This window comes from Oncorhynchus nerka, linkage group LG28 (genome assembly GCF_034236695.1).
Source record: "Oncorhynchus nerka isolate Pitt River linkage group LG28, Oner_Uvic_2.0, whole genome shotgun sequence".
Lineage (NCBI taxonomy): Eukaryota > Metazoa > Chordata > Actinopteri > Salmoniformes > Salmonidae > Oncorhynchus > Oncorhynchus nerka.
Window position 1 is genome coordinate 8,001,920 of NC_088423.1, and position 14,634 is coordinate 8,016,553.

The 14,634-nt window shown below is 45.4% G+C and overlaps 2 pseudogenes; both read left to right on the forward strand.

The window, feature by feature from the left end:
* Window positions 1-2,642: 2,642 nt before the first annotated feature.
* On the forward strand, window positions 2,643-4,381 carry LOC135565620 (constitutive coactivator of peroxisome proliferator-activated receptor gamma-like; annotated as a pseudogene).
* A 104-nt stretch (window positions 4,382-4,485) lies between these two features.
* The window catches only part of LOC135565621 (constitutive coactivator of peroxisome proliferator-activated receptor gamma-like), a 32,850-nt pseudogene continuing 22,701 nt past the window's right edge, over window positions 4,486-14,634 (forward strand).

The following is a 14,634-nucleotide window of genomic DNA, read 5'->3' on the forward strand; positions in this document are numbered from 1 at the left end:
GAGACTGTCTCTGTGTGTGTGTGTGTGTGTGAGGGTGGATCGGGTGGTCTTAATTAGGACGCTAATTGAAACGGAATTTATTTCATTTTTTGGCGGGTGGCAGCAACGACATTTGAATTTTTGAGCGGCGTTCCAAAACAAGACAAGCATTGATCCCATGCGCAATTACGCAACGTTTTTCCTCATGTGTTTTAGTCTACTCTTGGGTTTACTAAGACATTGTGTGTAGTCGATGTAATGTCTGAGTTATGTTTTTATGTTTAGAATCATTATAATGGTCAAGATATGACGCTTCCAAATGTGGAATAGCCTTTGTACCCAAAGGAAAAGGCGGAGAGGGAACATTTCAACACTATGACTAATACCATTATGCATGCGTTTACATGGACATATGTATTCGAAGATCCGTCTTGTATTTAACCAGTTGATTCTTCAGTACACTCAATGCAGTAATCCGAAGGATGTGACTCTATGTTTTTACAGGCTTTTGCTCTGTACGTAATTCCGCGTGCTTGAGGTTTACGCGATCACCTCTTCTCCCAACCCTTCTATCAACATATAGGCAGGCCTACGCTGCACTATCAGGCATTTATTTGATTGACGTGGCATTCATTTATCGATTATGGCAGCAAAGCATAACTGAAAGGCATGGTGAAATCCTTCAGAATCATGATCATTACATGTATTATTTTCAAACGAAATGTATGGCTCGAGATTCTGTCTTGGCTAAATCAAGCATAAAGCTTCTTCTTCGAACTCCCCCTTCATTCTGAAGGTGGACTATGGGGAGACTGTTTAACTTAAGTGTTTCTATAAGGGGCTGTTGTACTTTAACTCCTGCCCACCAGTAGCTCCATTGAACAAAAGAGAGACTCGAGGTCTGACTATTCATCTTTTCTTTGCGCTTTAATTTTCATTGATTTTGAATACAAGGGGAAGCCCTTGGGGATTTTATCTGAAGGACACGACACGCCTTTAGACGCGGACAGCCTCCCAAGCCAACCATCTGCTCCACACCAAATGGCGTTTTCCCCCCAACCTCAACTGCATGTCTCTGCGTTTCTGTACATATTGCACAATCTTCATCCAAATTGGACTAGAAGCATGTTAAAGAGACTGCAACGGTATGATGCTGACCATATGGTTAGGGATTTAAGTTCAAAATGTTTTTCGGATAGATTGCTCGTGGGAAACATAAACACTGTGAACATCACACCATAACGACCAGATAGATAGCAACTCAGGCGTATAGCCTACGTTACCATTCACTAAAATTCGACCTAATTTTAAGTAGCCTACCGCGGTATGCGCAATTGTTAATTTGGATCAATATTCAAAGTCATCAATATTATGACCTGCTGTTACAACTGTCTTGAATAAATATGTTATTAGTTGAACAACAGACACCAGTGAACATAACGTACATGTCTAACTTTTTGCTTTGCCAAATAGACACGCAGGCCATCGTTTCCCTCAGTGATATAACTGGACTGGAGTTCAGACAGAGGACCGAGCTTGTTTAGCGCGCTGAATCTCCACGCACATTTATTTTAGGACAATGGGTTTCTCGTCGGCGTCCTGTGTGATGCCGCAAAGTAATTGTGCTGTAATTGTGCTGATTACAGTTATAAAGAATCTGTCGCGTGGCTCAAATGCCTGCCTCCAGATGATGGATATCAGCAGTGCAGCCTCACCACATGACGACAGAAACTCGATAGCAAATCATCTGCTCGCTTTGGCCCTGCCCCTATTTTAATGACAATACCCGTGTGATTACCTGTGATCCTATGAACGAGACGAGATTCATTTGTCTTCAAGAAGTCCGATTACTCCGGCCAGCTGCTCTGTGAGTGAACAAGGACCCATTTCAAAGAGGCCGTTCTTTGTGGCCTGTATGTTGTTGGGGTCAAGGGGGGATATTGGAGTAACTTTGCGTGTGTGTGCGCGCGTGCGCGTATTTGTGTGCATTCTTCAGGACGGGGTTTACTGCTGAGCCTCTAGAATTCTTTAGCAGAGTGGAAGGCAGTCGCGTGCTTTATGGAGAACATCTGCTTCTGTTTTGGGTGTCTTTTCCTTGTGTGTCAAGCTTGGGTCCTAGAGGGGGTTGGAAAATATAAATAAAAAGTTATAGGTGATCAAACGACAATAACAAGAAGAAGGCCATATGCTTACATAACCTATAGGCATAATATTCTACGAAAATCCCAGATTCATTGGATTAGACCCATAGCCTAAAGTAGGCTGGAAAAGGTCTAATTCACTCCATTAAATTAGCAGGAAAGATTGTTGAGAATAATTCTGTATGCTCCAGCCTTTTTTGATTCGGAGTAGCTGCTGATGTGAATTTTTTGGAACCCTCTTCCCAATAATTAAAGGTCTGAAGTGTCTGGCATGTGCAAGATTGCTTTAGCACAGATTGGCAGATTCTTTTCATGTAAGAGCTTTTACTTTTTAGCAAACTTCATCCCTACCCCCTTTAAACCACCTTCACTATTTCACCTTGGGGATGAGCTCCAGTGCTAGGATACCATCAGACCGTCATTATGAGCCCCTCACCCCCAATTCCAGAGCAAGGCAATCTGAATTACGGCACAACGCCATCCCACTGAATGGAGGATTTAACGGGGCGGTGCCCCTTTAGAATGGCTCCCCAGGTCCCTGGGAGCATCTGCCCAGAGATGACCAGATGTAGGCACCTGTGGTGACAGCCTGCATATGCTCCAACCTATTCACACTTTTCTAGTCACGGCCACAATAGAAGATTAAGCTTTGTGTGCACAGTATTATAACTCCTGGATCATCTATTTCTTAACAGCAGTAGGCTGAAATCTACTTTTTATTAGGCCTAGTTAACCAACTTCACTATTGAACTCTTTCTCCAACTTTATTTTCAAACGTTCAACAAATTATTAGGGTATGAAGTGTGACAACTTTTAGGCTATTTAGCAGCCAACCCGAGTCATAGCCTAGGCTCTAGGCTTAGTCCTTATTATTAAACAGTTCAATCATTCTGTTGCATTAGCTAGAATACGTCTCCCTGAAAAGCATGGCCAGAGAGTCACACTCAGTGCACTTTGAAACTATTTTTCTGAATATTCTGTGAGCATTATACCTATTTAGTCAGTTATTAATTCACTTACATGACATACATTGACTGGTATTAGCCAGTGTTTTGTATCGCTCCTAGCCACTGTTTAAAACATATATTTCATTTGTCTTTGTATGAGTTGGTATAAAAGGCTTGCAGTATTTCATGGAGAAATGTTGTCCAGAAACCTGTGGACCTCAGGGAGATGGCATTGCAGCATGTGTGTGTGCAGGACAGCACACAGGGCAGCAGCACCACTCCTCCTACACTGGTGGTGGATGGCATGGCCTGTCTGAGGGACTGGTATGGTGGCCAATGGAAAGAGTTAATGCATTGCCTGGAGGAGTTTGTGGATGCCTTCACGAATGCAGGTATCTGACTTGTGTTTTTCTTTGACTGGGTAGTGGAAGAAGGCAAACAGGCAGAGTTGGTGAAACGGCAATTGAGGGTCAACGAGAAGGTTGCCAGGGTGTTCCACCATTTAAAGTGCCATCATCAACAGCCTGGCCGGTAGCTGTTCTGCCTCCCCTCAGCGCTGGCCACCTTATCTCGCTTTGTCCTCAAGTCTCTAGGCCAGGAAACCTGGTTCTCTGCCCGCGAGGACGACTATGAGGTCGCCAGCTTTGCCCTCCGTCACAACTGTAGGGCATCCTGGGATGACACAGACTTCATCATCTTTGGCTCAGTCCCCTATCTGTCTGTGAGTCAGCTGAGTCTAGACACCATGACCACATGCTGATTTCCAGAGACAAACTGTCCCACGCCCTCCAGCTCCCTCTGCTCGCGTGTCTCCTTTGTAACGATGAGAGCAGTAGATGCAGCGGCCACGTAGTGATGCCCTGGCAGCTCACAGGACATCCACATCCTCCACAAGGTTAGAAAATGTATGCTGTATCAGATTCCATCAGTAACAACAATCTGTCCAGAGTGGGAACCCATGGTGTTAACTCTCTGCCTCTAACAGAATGAGATGTTCTGGACAAAGGAATACAGTACTATCTACTTCCTGGTCAAATGGGACATTAGTGACACCTCTCCTCGTAGAGGTTTCTGAAGAAGAGCTGCTTGTGTCTTTACAGCAGCGTTTCCCAAACTTGGTCCTCAGGACCCCAAGAGTTGTACGTTTCATTTTTTGCCCTAACACTACACAGCTGATTCAAATGATCAAAGCTCGATGATTCGTTGATTATTACAAGCAACTGTGTAGTGCTAGGGCAAAAACCAAAATGTGCACCCCTGTCCCCCAGTTTGGGAAACCCTGCCTTACGTCCTCCAGGGAAGAAACAGATGTAGATTGTTTCAGTTTAATAAACTAGTAACATAATGAAACAGGTTTCACTATGAAGTAAACAGAAATACAATGTACATCTTTGGATATATTTCTTGCCATTTTTATCATGCATCTTTTCTCAGCAGTGAGGGAATAGCTTGTCTTTCCTGGAAACCCACTGAAGGAGCCCAAATTAGTATCTCCCTTGCCCCTGGATGCCGCTGGTATGTTGTGAATTCTTAACATTAATTTAACAACGTGGAATAGGTAATTTCATATTGATGCAAAGTGCTGCAGATGGATTTCACCTTGAATTAATATTTTCCTTGCCAATGTGGAAAATCAGATTAAGATTTTATGGTCTGGGAAGGACTCCGAAACGATATGCCTCCACATCTCCACTTTCTTGGCAGTATTTGAGTTGGATTCATTCTCAGTGGAACATGGTCGCCTGGAAGGCTCTCTGATGGCTGTGCTGTGCCTTGCGACCTACACTGCCATGCAGGTGATTACTATGTTTTAATGTCGTGTTTTTTTTGTCTGGTTATTTAGAAACACCTGTACTTCAGCCTCTCGTCTAAGTAGAGTGTTATCATGACTGAACAACATAGAAGCAGTTTCCCCTCTGGGGTTTTACAATGTTGTCGTTGGTCTAGCTCTTATTATTGACCTTTATTATGACAAGAGGGCTGGCATTATCACATACAGTAATTCAAATGTATCAAATTAACACTGGTGTGATAGATGTGCAGATGATGATGTGCAAATAGAAATACTGGTGTGCAAAAGAGCGCCGACAGAGAAGGGCATCATCTTATGAGTTCCATCCTAACTTAGCTATATAGTGACTGGGTAGCCTAGTGGTTAGAGTGTTGGACTAGTAACCAAAAGGTTGCAAGTTCGAATCCCCGAGCTGACAAGGTACAAATCTGTCGTTCTGCCCCTGAACAGGCAGTTAACCCACTGTTCCTAGGCAGTCATTGAAAATAAGAATTTGTTCATAACTGACTTGCCTAGTAAAATAAAGGTAAAATAAATAAAAACTCGTATCGTGTTCATCTTAATTTTGTTTTACAGAAAGGTAATACTATTATCGCATATGACCACCAAGCACTTCTGGACATCAGATCGACACTTACAAACTTCGATTTCCACTTCAAAAGCGACTCAGCTGTTCCACTGTTCATTCCGGATCATATTCATTTGTTCCATGGCTACCTAAACAGTGCAGGCGTAGACGCGGGAGACGAGGTGGAGTCCTGGTAAAATTGAAAGAGAAAACCGAATGACTCACTCCTCCATTCTATTGCTAAATGTCCAGTCACTCGAGAATAAGATGGATGAGCTTAGTTCGAGGGTCTCCTATTAGAGAGACTTGAAAAACTGCAATATATTACTGAATATATTACTAATAATATATTACTATATATATATTATATATATATATATTATAGTAATATATTAATAATATATTACTGAAACATGGCTGGATGATGATGCTATGCACATAGTTCTCGGTGGATTCTCCATGCAGTGGCAGGATCTGTAACGGTTCTCTTGTGGAGAAGGAGAGTCGGACCAAAATGCAGCGTGTAGATTGCGATCCATGTTTATTCAACAAACGTAACACGAATCTATATTAAACACTAGAAAACAATAAACGTAACGAAAACCGAAACAGCCTAATACTGGTGCACATACACACAGAACAAGGACATCAAGACACTAAGGACAATCACCCACGAAACACTCAAAGAATATGGCTGCCTAAATATGGTTCCCAATCAGAGACAACGATACACACCTGCCTCTGATTGAGAACCACTCCAGACAGCCATAGACTTTGCTAGATAAACCCACTAAGCCACACACCCAACACCCCAAAAACCCCAAGACAAAACACACCACAATAAACCCATGTCACACCCTGGCCTGACCAAATAAATGAAGAAACACAAAATACTTCGACCAGGGCGTGACAGGATCATACTGTGGCTTCGGGGAAGTCAAAAGGACGTGGAGTGTGTTTTTTCATAAATAACAACTGGTGTGCTGCTTCAAGTGTGAAGGAAATCCCAAGCTTTTGCTCACCTTATATAGAATACCTCATGGTAAGCTGCAGACCATCTCATCCGTAATTATCACAGCTGTCTACATCCCTTCACAAGCCAACACCACTCTGGCACTTAACGAACTGTATCGGGCTATAAACAAACAACTAACCGCTCACCCAGAGGCAGCGTTTCTGGTGGGCAGAGACTTTAATGCAGAGCGACATAAAACCCGTCCTACCTCCGTCCTGACATATTGCCAAGGCTGGTTGGTTGGGTCGAGAACAGGAACATCCCCCACGTCATCCAGGAGCATCCTACGAGCTCCATTCACTAGGGAAGGGGAGCCCCCTTTGGGGAGGGATTCCTGCGACACTTCCACCAGACTAGAGCGGCGTCCAGCTACTTGGGTAGAAGAAAAAGAAAAACCAGGCAGGCGTGGATTCCCCAGCAGCTTGTGTAGGTTCGCTACTTGTTTTCTAAGAGTAGCCACTTCTCCCCTGTAGTCCTCTGCAAGCAAACAGTTGCTACATTGAAAGTCAGAGTGGTCCACATTGTCCCGGAATAAAGCAAAGTTAATACAGCTCCAGCATTGAGAACATTCAATAGCGACCTCCATTTGAGACTGCCAGCTAGGCTAGCTGGGTTTCCGTGTTTCTCTCTTTACATGGAATCTGCGGGAACCCAGGACAGATAGTAGAGTTCACAGTCACTGAGCCCAACTGTTACGCAGGATCCAAAATTAAAATGAAAAGTATATAAAATCACACTGTCAAAAACAATAAACCGATAAACCGAGGTCTCTCGTTTAGTGTTCCGATGCTCGTTGTATGTTTATTTAAACATTTTTTATTTCACCTTTATTTAACCAGGTAGGCCAGTTGAGAACAAGTTCTAATTTCAACTGTGACCTGGCCAAGATAAAGCAAAGCAGTGCGACACAAACAACAACACAGAGTTACACATGGAATAAACAAACATACAGTCAATAACACAATAGAAAGTCTATATACAGTGTGTGCAAATGGCGTGAGGAGGTAAGGCAATAAATAGGAGTAAGTAATTAAAATGTATCAAATTAACACTGGAGTGATAGATGTGCAGATGATGATGTGCAAATAGAAATACTGGTGTTCAGAAGAGCAAAAAGTAAATAAAAACAATATGGGGATGCGGTAGGTAGATTGGATGGGCTATTTACAGGTGGGCTGTGTACAGCTGCAGTATGTGGTAGGGCTTGCAGACAATAACGGATTACAAAGGGAAACCCAGCCATAAGATGCTTAGCGATGCAGAATTCTCAAATGATCTAAATGCTTGTTTTTTTTCTCACTTCAAGGAATATAGCACTGTGCCTTGCATTAAACCTATTTTTCCAGATGACTGTGATCTTGGTCACCATGGCCAATGTGAGCTAAACCTTTAAACAGGTTAACAATCACAAGGCCGGAGTAGACGGAATACCAGGACGCGTACTCAAACATTTTCAATCTCCCCTTGTCCCTGTCTGTAATCCCAACCCGTTTTAAGCTGACCACCATTGTCTGTGTTTCCAAGAGCTCCAAGGTAACCTGCCAAATGGCTCTCGCCCTGTAGCCCTCACATCTGTAATTATGAAGTGCTTTGAAAAGCTGGTCATGGCTCACATCAACACCATCGTCCTAGAGACCCACTCCAATTTGCATACCGCTCCAACAGATCCACAGATGACTCAATCTCAACTGCATTTTACACTGAACTCTCCTACCTGGACAAGAGGGGAAATAACTATGTTAGAATGCTGTTCATAGACTTCAGCTCAGAGTTCAACACCATAGTCCCTCCAAGATCAGGGACCCTGGGACTGAACACCCTCACTCTGCAACTAGATACTGGACTTCCTGGCGGGGCCAGCCCAGGGTAGTGAGGGTAGGCAACAACACCTCTGCCATGCTGACCCTCAACACGGGGCCCCTCAGGGGTGTATGCTTAGTCCCCCTGTTCACCCACAACTTTGTGGCCAAGCACAACTGATCACCAATGCCGATGAGTCAGTCTAAAGGGAGGAAGTCAGAGACTTAGCAATGTGGTACCAGGACAACAACCTCTCCCTCAAAGTCAGTAAGACCAAGTAGCTGATTGTGTACTATAGGAGAATGAGGGGAGAGCAAGTTCCCATCCACATCGACAGGTCTGTTGTGGAGCGGGTCGAGAGCTTAAGTTCCTTGGCGACCACATCACATCCTACAAACTAAGCTTGATGCCCTCAATCTTACACAAATTATCAATGAACCTACCAGGTACAACCCCAAATCAGTAAACATGGGCACCCTCATAGATGTCATCCTAACTAATTCGCCCTCCAAATACACCTCTGCTGTTTTCAATCAAGATCTCAGCGATCACTGCCTCATTGCCTGCATCCGTAATGGGTCTGCGACCAAACGACCACCCCTCATCACTGTCAAACGCTCCCTGAAACACTTCTGCGAGCAGGCCTTTCTAATCGACCTGGCCGGGGTATCCTGGAATGACATTGACCTCATCCCGTCAGTAGATGATGCCTGGCTATTCTTTAAAAGTGCCTTCCTCACCATCTTAAATAAGCATGCCCCTCTCAAAAAATTTAGAACTAGGAATAAATATAGTCCTTGGTTCACACCAGACCTGTCTGCCCTTGACCAACACAAAAACATCCTGTGGCGTTCTGCATTAGCATTGAATAGCCCCCGTGATATGCAACTTTTCAGGGAAGTTCGGAACAAATATACACAGGCAGTTAGAAAAGGCAAGCTTTTTCAAACAAATTTGCATGCTGTAGTACTAACTCAAAAAAGTTCTGGGACACTAAAATCCATGGAGAATAAGAGCACCTCCTCCCAGCTGCCCACTGCTCTGAGGCTAGGAAACACTGTCACCACCGATAAATCCACTATAATTGAGAATTTCAGTAAGCATTTCTCTACGTCTGGCCATGCTTTCAAAATGGCTACCCCTACCCCGGTCAACTGCCCTGCACCCTCCACAGCAACCCGCCAAAGCCTCCACCATTTCTCCTTTACCCAAATCCAGATAGCCGATGTTCTGAAAGAGCTGCAAAATCTGGACCCCTACAAATCAGCCGGGCTAGACAATCTGGACCCTCTCTTTCTAAAATTATCTGCCGAAATTGTTGCAACCCCTATTACTAGCCTGTTTAGTTTAGTTTAGTTTATTTTATTTTTACAGGGACAGTGCACATTAATCAACGTTTCAGTAAAAGTGCCGGTTTTAGCCAGCCGGCTAATTTTCAACCGCAGTCCCTGGGCAGGTTATTAAAAACAATTACAATATAGACAATAGCACCATAGAACAAGCAAGACATAGCAACATAGGACAAGCAAGACATTGCATACAGACAGAGCAACATAGAACAAAAAGCAGCAAGACAAAATTCATAAAAGCAACAAAGTGTTTCCACACCTCACAAGCTACAGACAACAGACAACATGGAAAGCGGCAACACACAGCTAGGGACCATGTTCACAAATCTGATTGACCTTTATCCAGGTCTTCAAGCATTTTGTGAAAGTGTGATATGTGGTGCAGTTATGTGTGTCTGATGGCAGTGTATTCCAGACATGGGAAGCTCTCACAGAGAATGCAGATTTACTAAATGTGCTTTACCTTAGGGGAACTATACAGTCACCTCTCATGGCAGACCTTGTGGATCTGCTGCCATATGTCTGGGTTTTCTGTTTAACAAAAATATTGAGTGGAGGGGGAGCCAGGCCATTAAGGATCTTGAATACAAGACATGCGTCGGTGTATTGCACAAGATTTTCCCAACTCAAGAGCTCATGCTTTCTAAGGATGTGACAATGATGATGGGGCTCCGGGCAGCCGAGCGGAAATGGAGGAAAACTCGCCTCCCTGCGGACCTGGCATCCTTTCACTCCCTCCTCTCTACATTTTCCTCTTCTGTCTCTGCTGCTAAAGCCACTTTCTACCACTCTAAATTCCAAGCATCTGCCTCTAACCCTAGGAAGCTCTTTGCCACCTTCTCCTCCCTCCTGAATCCTCCTCCGCCCCCCCCCCTCCTCCCTCTCTGCAGATGACTTCGTCAACCATTTTGAAAAGAAGGTCGACGACATCCGATCCTCGTTTGCTAAGTCAAACGACACCGCTGGTTCTGCTCACACTGCCCTACCCTGTGCTCTGACCTCTTTCTCCCTCTCTCTCCAGATGAAATCTCGCGTCTTGTGACGGCCGGGCGCCCAACAACCTGCCCGCTTGACCCTATCCCCTCCTCTCTTCTCCAGACCATTTCCGGAGACCTTCTCCCTTACCTCACCTCGCTCATCAACTCATCCCTGACCGCTGGCTACGTCCCTTCCGTCTTCAAGAGAGCGAGAGTTGCACCCCTTCTGAAAAAACCTACACTCGATCCCTCCGATGTCAACAACTACAGACCAGTATCCCTTCTTTCTTTTCTCTCCAAAACTCTTGAACGTGCCGTCCTTGGCCAGCTCTCCCGCTATCTCTCTGAATGACCTTCTTGATCCAAATCAGTCAGGTTTCAAGACTAGTCTTTCAACTGAGACTGCTCTTCTCTGTATCACGGAGGCGCTCCGCACTGCTAAAGCTAACTCTCTCTCCTCTGCTCTCATCCTTCTAGACCTATCGGCTGCCTTCGATACTGTGAACCATCAGATCCTCCTCTCCACCCTCTCCGAGTTGGGCATCTCCGGCGCGTCCCACGCTTGGATTGCGTCCTACCTGACAGGTCGCTCCTACCAGGTGGCGTGGCGAGAATCTGTCTCCTCACCACGCGCTCTCACCACTGGCGTCCCCAGGGCTCTGTTCTAGGCCCTCTCCTATTCTCGCTATACACCAAGTCACTTGGCTCTGTCATAACCTCACATGGTCTCTCCTATCATTGCTATGCAGACGACACACAATTAATCTTCTCTTTCCCCCTTCTGATGACCAGGTGGCGAATCGCATCTCTGCATGTCTGGCAGACATATCAGTGTGGATGACGGATCACCACCTCAAGCTGAACCTCGGCAAGACGGAGCTGCTCTTCCTCCCGGGAAGGACTGCCCGTTCCATGATCTCGCCATCACGGTTGACAACTCCATTGTGTCCTCCTCCCAGAGCGCTAAGAACCTTGGCGTGATCCTGGACAACACCCTGTCGTTCTCAACTAACATCAAGGCGGTGGCCCGTTCCTGTAGGTTCATGCTCTACAACATCCGCAGAGTACGACCCTGCCTCACACAGGAAGCGGCGCAGGTCCTAATCCAGGCACTTGTCATCTCCCGTCTGGATTACTGCAACTCGCTGTTGGCTGGGCTCCTGCCTGTGCCATTAAACCCCTACAACTCATCCAGAACGCCGCAGCCCGTCTGGTGTTCAACCTTCCCAAGTTCTCTCACGTCACCCCGCTCCTCCGCTCCCTCCACTGGCTTCCAGTTGAAGCTCGCATCCGCTACAAGACCATGGTGCTTGCCTACGGCGCTGTGAGGGGAACGGCACCTCAGTACCTCCAGGCTCTGATCAGGCCCTACACCCAAACAAGGGCACTGCGTTCATCCACCTCTGGCCTGCTCGCCTCCCTACCACTGAGGAAGTACAGTTCCCGCTCAGCCCAGTCAAAACTGTTCACTGCTCTGGCCCCCCAATGGTGGAACAAACTCCCTCACGACGCCAGGACAGCGGAGTCAATCACCACCTTCCGGAGACACCTGAAACCCCACCTCTTCAAGGAATACCTAGGATAGGATAAAGTAATCCTTCTCACCCCCCCCCCTTAAAAGATTTAGATGCACTATTGTAAAGTGGCTGTTCCACTGGATGTCATAAGGTGAACGCACCAATTTGTAAGTCGCTCTGGATAAGAGCGTCTGCTAAATGACTTAAATGTAAATGTAATGTAAATGCTATTGGGCTTCCTATCAAGCACTTTGAGAGCCTGTTTGTAGACAGACTGAATAGGTTTTAATGTTGTACAGCAAGCTTGGGACCAACTAGTCAAGCAGTATGTTAAGTGGGGGAGTATCATAGATTTGAAGTACAGTTTTGCTACCTCTGTAGTCAAACAATTTCGTATAAATCGGAAATGAGCTAGATTGAATTTAGTTATTTGAATTACCTTGTTCAACCTCTCTTTCGTATCGTCTGAGATTCCCAAAGATTGGAAAGCTGCCGTGGTCATCCCCCTCTTCAAAGGGGATGACACTCTAGACCCAAACTGCTACAGACCTATATCTATCCTACCCTGTCTTTCTAAGGTCTTCGAAAGCCAAGTTAACAAACAGATTACTGACCATTTCGAATCCCATCATACCTTCTCCGCTATGCAATCTGGTTTCAGAGCTGGTCATGGGTGCACCTCAGCCACGCTCAAGGTTCTAAACGACATCATAACCGCCATCGATAAGAGACATTACTGTGCAGCCGTATTCATCGACCTGGCCAAGGCTTTCGACTCTGTCGATCACAACATTCTTATTGGCAGACTCGACAGCCTTGGTTTCTCAAATGATTGCCTCGCCTGGTTTACCAACTACTTCTCTAATAGAGTTCAGTGTGTCAAATCGGAGGGCCTGATGTCTGGACCTCTGACAGTCTCTATGGGTGTGCCACAGGGTTCAATTCTCGGGCCGACTCTCTTTTCTGTATACATCAATGATGTTACTCTTGCTGCTGGTGATTCTCTGATCCACCTCTACGCAGACGACACCATTCTGTATTCTTCTGGCCCCTCCTTGGACACTGTGTTAACTAACCTCCAGGCGAGCTTCAATGCCATACAACTCTCCTTACGTGGCCTCCAGCTGCTCTTAAACTCAAGTAAAACTAAATGCATGCTTTTCAATCGATCGCTGCCCGCACCTGCTCGCCCGTCCAGCATCACTACTCTGGACGGTTCTGACTTAGAATACGTGGACAACTACAAATACCTAGGTGTCTGGTTAGACTGTAAACTCTCCTTCCAGACTCACATTAAGCATCTCCAATCCAAAATTAAATCTAGAATCGGCTTCCTATATACATTTACATCATTTACATTTAAGTCATTTAGCAGACGCTCTTATCCAGAGCGACTTACAAATTGGTGCATTCACCTTTATAACAATAAAGCATCCTTCACTCATGCTGCCAAACATACCCTCGTAAAACTGACCATCCTACCGATCCTTGACTTCGGTGATGTCATCTATAAAATAGCCTCCAAAGCTCTACTCAACAAACTGGATGCAGTCTATCACAGTGCCATCCGTTTTGTCACGTTTTTGCCCCATACACTACCCACCATTGCGACCTGTACGCTCGTTGGTTGGCCCTCGCTTCATACTCGTCGCCAAACCCACTGGCTACAGGTTATCTACAAGTCTCTGCTAGGTAAAGCCCCGCCTTATCTTAGCTCACTGGTCACCATATCAGCACCCACTCGTAGCACACGCTCCAGCAGGTATATCTCACTGGTCACCCCCAAAGCCAATTCCTCCTTTGGTCGTCTTTGCTTCCAGTTCTCTGCTGCCCATGACTGGAACGAATTGCAAAAATCTCTGAAGCTGGAGACTCACATCTCCCTCACTAGCTTTAAGCACCAGCTGTCAGAGCAGTTTACAGATCACTGCACCTGTACTTAGCCTATCTTAAAACAGCCCATCTATCTACCTACCTCATCCCCATACTGGTATTTATTTATTTTGCTCCTTTGCACCCCAGTAGCTCTACCTGCACATTCATCTTCTGCCGATCTACCATTCCAGTGTTTAATTGCTATATTGTAATTACTTTGCCACCATGGCCTATTTATTTCCTTAACTTACCTCATTTGCACTCACTGTATATATACTTTTTGTTTTCTTTTGTTCTACTGTATTATTGACTGTATGTTTTGTTTATTCCATGTGTAACTCTGTTGTTGTATGTGTCGAATTGCTACACTTTATCTTGGCCAGGTCGCAGTTGCAAATGAGAACTTGTTCTCAACTAGCCTACCTGGTTAAATAGAGGTGAAATAAAATAAAAACTAAGGACTTAACACGGTCCACACACACCTCCACAGTCATCACCGCTTGGTACGGAAAATGGACTGACCTTGATCGCAAAGCGTTACAGAGGGTGGTGCATCACCGGGGCCGAGCTCCCTTCCGTCCAGGACATCTATATCAGGTGGTGTCAGAGGAAGGCCCGAAAAATTGCTTACGACCGACCACCCATGTCTCTAAAAGCTTGGCACATCTAGCCAA